The sequence below is a fragment of the Lampetra fluviatilis genome, unplaced genomic scaffold, assembly GCF_964198595.1.
Source record: "Lampetra fluviatilis unplaced genomic scaffold, kcLamFluv1.1 SCAFFOLD_1167, whole genome shotgun sequence".
Lineage (NCBI taxonomy): Eukaryota > Metazoa > Chordata > Hyperoartia > Petromyzontiformes > Petromyzontidae > Lampetra > Lampetra fluviatilis.
Genome location: NW_027621455.1, coordinates 23,449 through 28,031, shown reverse-complemented (window position 1 = coordinate 28,031; position 4,583 = coordinate 23,449). Strand labels below are relative to the sequence as shown.

At 59.7% G+C, this 4,583-nt stretch overlaps 1 pseudogene; it reads left to right on the top strand.

The window, feature by feature from the left end:
• The first annotated feature begins 2,707 nt into the window (after positions 1 to 2,707).
• On the top strand, positions 2,708 to 3,413 carry LOC144955274 (thioredoxin-like protein 4A pseudogene; annotated as a pseudogene).
• The last annotated feature ends 1,170 nt before the right edge of the window (positions 3,414 to 4,583 follow it).

Genomic DNA, 4,583 nt, shown 5'->3' with positions numbered 1-4,583 from the left:
GGTGAGTGGGTGGGTGAGTGGGTGGGGTGGGTGGGTGGGTGGGTGAGTGAGTGAGTGGGTGGGTGAGTGGGTGGGTGGGTGAGTGGGTGGGTGGGTGGGTGGGTGGGTGAGTGGGTGGGTGGTGTGGGTGGGTGGGTGAGTGAGTGAGTGAGTGAGTGGGTGGGTGAGTGGGTGGGTGGGTGAGTGAGTGGGTGAGTGGGTGAGTGGGTGGGTGAGTGGGTGGGTGAGTGGGTGGGTGGGTGGGTGGGTGAGTGAGTGGGTGAGTGAGAGGGTGAGTGGGTGGGTGAGTGGGTGAGTGGGGTGAGTGGGTGGGGTGGGTGAGTGAGTGGGTGAGTTGGTGAGTGAGTGGGTGGGTGGGTGAGTGAGTGAGTGGGTGAGTGGGTGGGTGGGTGGGTGAGTGAGTGGGGTGGGTGAGTGGGTGAGTGAGTGGGTTGGTGATTCGGTGAGTGGGTGGGTGGGTGAGTGGGTTGGTGGGTGGGTGGGTGAGTGGGTGGGTGGGTGGTGAGTGGGTGGGTGAGTGGGTGAGTGGGTGGGTGGGTGGGGTGAGTGGGGTGGGTGGGTGAGTGGGTGGGTGGGTGAGTGAGAGGGTGAGTGGGTGGGTGGGTGGGTGAGTGAGTGAGTGAGTGAGTGAGTGGGTGGGTGAGTGAGAGGGTGAGTGGGTGGGTGGGTGAGTGGGTGGGTGAGTGGGTGGGTGGGTGAGTGAGTGGGTGGGTGGGTGAGTGGGTGGGTGGGTGAGTGGGTGGGTGGGTGAGTGAGAGGGGTGAGTGGGTGGGTGAGTGGGTGGGTGAGTGGGTGGAGTGAGTGAGTGGGTGAGTGAGTGGGTGAGTGGGTGAGTGGGTGGTGTGAGTGGGTGGGTGAGTGGGTGAGTGGGTGGGTGGGTGGGTGGGTGAGTGGGTGAGTGGCTGGGTGGGTGGGTGGGTGAGTGGCTGGGTGGGTGGGTGGGTGAGTGGCTGGGTGGGTGGGTGAGTGAGTGAGTGGGTGAGTGAGTGGGGTGGGTGAGTGGGTGAGTGGGTGGGTGGGTGAGTGAGTGGGTGGGTGAGTGGGTGGGTGGGTGGGTGAGTGAGTGGGTGAGTGGGTGAGTGGGTGGGTGGGTGGGTGGGTGGGTGAGTGGGTGGGTGGGTGGGTGGGTGAGTGGTGGTGGGTGGGTGGGTGGGTGAGTGGGTGAGTGGGTGAGTGGGTGGGTGAGTGAGTGGGTGGGTGAGTGGGTGGGTGAGTGAGTGGGTGGGTGGTTGGGTGAGTGAGTGGGTGGGTGAGTGGGTGGGTGAGTGAGTGAGTGGGTGGGTGGGTGGGTGAGTGAGTGAGTGGGTGGGTGAGTGAGTGGGTGGGTGAGTGAGTGGGTGGGTGAGTGGGTGAGTGGGTGAGTGAGTGGGTGAGTGGGTTGGTGGGTGGGTGGGTGGGTGGGTGAGTGAGTGAGTAGGTGAGTGAGTGAGTGTCTGAGTGAGTGGCTGAGTGAGTGAGTGTCTGGAGTGAGTGGCTGAGTGAGTGACTGAGTGGCTGAGTGACTGAGTGGCTGAGTGAGTGAGTGACTGACTGAGTGGGTGAGTGAGTGAGTGAGTGGGTGGGTGTGTGAGTGAGTGAGTGGGTGGGTGGGTGGGTGAGTGGGTGGTGAGTGGGTGGTGAGTGGGTGAGTGAGTGGGTGAGTGGCTGGGTGGGTGGGGTGGGTGAGTGGCTGGGTGGGTGGGTGAGTGAGTGGGTGAGTGGGTGGGTGAGTGGGTGGGTGGGGGGGTGGGTGGGTGAGTGGGTGGGGTGAGTGGGTGAGTGGGTGGGTGGGTGGGTGGGTGGGTGAGTGAGTGGGTGGGTGGGTGGGTGGTGGGTGGGTGGGTGGGTGAGTGGGTGAGTGTGTGGTGTGGGTGGGTGGGTGAGTGGGTGGGTGAGTGGGTGGGTGAGTGAGTGGGTGGGTGGTTGGGTGAGTGAGTGTGTGGGTGAGTGGGTGGGTGAGTGAGTGAGTGGGTGGGTGGGTGGGTGGGTGGGTGAGTGGGTGGGTGGTGGTGAGTGGGTGGGTGGGTGGGGTGAGTGGGTGAGTGAGTGGGTGAGTGGGTGAGTGAGTGGGTGAGTGGGTTGGTGGGTGGGTGGGTGGGTGGGTGGGTGAGTGAGTGTCTGAGTGAGTGTGAGTGGCTGAGTGAGTGACTGAGTGGCTGAGTGACTGAGTGGCTGAGTGAGTGAGTGACTGACTGAGTGGGTGAGGTGGGTGGGTGAGTGAGTGGGTGGGTGGGTGGAGTGAGTGGGTGAGTGAGTGAGTGGGTGGGTGAGTGAGTGAGTGAGTGGGTGATTGAGTGAGTGTCTGAGTGAGTGGCTGAGTGAGTGAGTGAGTGTCTGAGTGAGTGAGTGGCTGAGTGAGTGACTGAGTGGCTGAGTGACTGAGTGGCTGAGTGAGTGAGTGACTGACTGAGTGGGTGAGTGAGTGAGTGAGTGGGTGGGTGTGTGAGTGAGTGAGTGGGTGGGTGAGTGACTGAGTGACTGACTGACTGACTGAGTGACTGAGTGACTGGCTGAGTGACTGACTGAGTGACTGAGTGAGTGACTTGACTGAGTGGCTGAGTGAGTGAGTGACTGAGTGGCTGAGTGAGTGAGTGACTGAGTGGCTGAGTGAGTGACTGACTGAGTGGTTGAGTGAGTGAGTGAGTGGGTGGGTGTGTGAGTGACTGAGTGACTGACTGAGTGACTGACTGACTGACCGACTGACCGAGTGTCTGAGTGACTGAGTGAGCAATCCACCTCTCATCCCTCGCCGCGCCCTCCCTCAGGAACAAGCACATCATGATCGACCTGGGCACGGGGAACAACAACAAGATCAACTGGGCGCTGGAGGATAAGCAGGAGATGGTGGACATCGTGGAGACGGTCTACCGCGGAGCTCGCAAGGGCCGGGGGTTGGTGGTGTCGCCCAAAGATTACTCCACCAAATACCGATACTAGACGCTCACTCAGTCAGGCAGACAGTCGGGCGGTCAGTCAGTCAGTCACTCAGTCAGTTACTCATTCAGTCACTCACTCAGTCAGTTACTCACTCAGTCACTCACTCACCCACTCACTCAGTCACTCAGGCAGTCAGTCACTCAGTCAGTTACTCATTCAGTCACTCACTCAGTCAGTTACTCACTCACTCACTCACCTACTCACTCACTCGCTCAGCCACCCACTCACCCACTCACCCACTCACCCATTCACCCACTCACTCGCTCACCCACTCACCCACCCACTCACTCACTCACTCACGCGCCCACTCACCCACTCACCCACTCACTCGCTCACCCACTCACTCACCCACTCACTCACCCACTCACTCACCCACGCACTCACCCACTCACTCACTCAACCACTCACTCACCAACTCACCCATTCACCCACCCACCCACTCACCCACTCACCCACCCACTCACCCACTCACCCACCCACCCACTCACCCACCCACCCACTCACTCACTCACCCACCCACTCACCCACTCACTCACCCACCCACTCACCCACTCACCCACCCACTCACCCACTCACCCCCACCCACCCACCCACTCACCCACCCACCCACTCACTCACTCACCCACCCACTCACCCACTCACTCACCCACCCACTCACCCACTCACCCACTCACCCACTCACTCACCCACTCACCCACTCACCCACCCACCCACTCAATCACTCACTCACCCACTCACCCACCGAGTCTCTCCTCTGGGAGACTCTGCGTGTATTTAACGTTGACGGTCAAATTAAATCTCTGCGCGTTTTGTACCTCCTGCTTCTGTGTCTCGTTGTGGGTGGGTGAGTGGGTGAGTGGGTGAGTGAGTGAGTGGCTTTGTGAGTGGGTGGGTGAGTGGGTGAGTGAGTGAGTGAGTGGGTGAGTGAGTGAGTGGCTTTGTGAGTGGGTGGGTGAGTGGGTGAGTGGCCGAGTGAGTGAGTGGCTGAGTGAATGAGTGGCTGAATGAGTGACTGGGTGTGTGAGTGAATGTGTGTGTGAGTGACTGAGTGACTGAGTGAGTGTGTGACTGGGTGAGTGACTGAGTGACTGAGTGAGTGACTGGGTGTGTGAGTGAATGTGTGTGTGTGTGTGAGTGACTGAGTGACTGAGTGAGTGTGTGACTGGGTGAGTGACTGAGTGACTGAGTGAGTGACTGGGTGTGTGAGTGAGTGTGTGTGTGTGAGTGAGTGACTGAGTGAGTGAGTAAGTGTGTGTGTGTGAGTGACTGAGTGACTGAGTGAGTGTGTGACTGGGTGAGTGACTGAGTGAGTGACTGGGTGTGTGTGTGAGTGTGTGTGTGAGTGACTGAGTGAGTGTGTGAGTGACTGAGTGAGTGACTGGGTGTGTGAGTGAGTGTGTGTGAGTGACTGAGTGAGTGAGTGAGTGACTGGGTGAGTGACTGGGTGAGTGAATGAGTGACTGGGTGAGTGACTGACTGAGTGACTGACTGAGTAACTGACTGGGTGAGTGAGTGAGTGACTGGGTGAGTGAGTGACTGACTGAGTGAGTGAGATCAGCGTGTGGGCATTCCCACAGCGACCTCTGCTGTAGTACACGAAATGACCCATTCACCAACCACCACTTCCACCACTTTCTCCATTGTCCAGGACCCATTCAGGGCAAAGC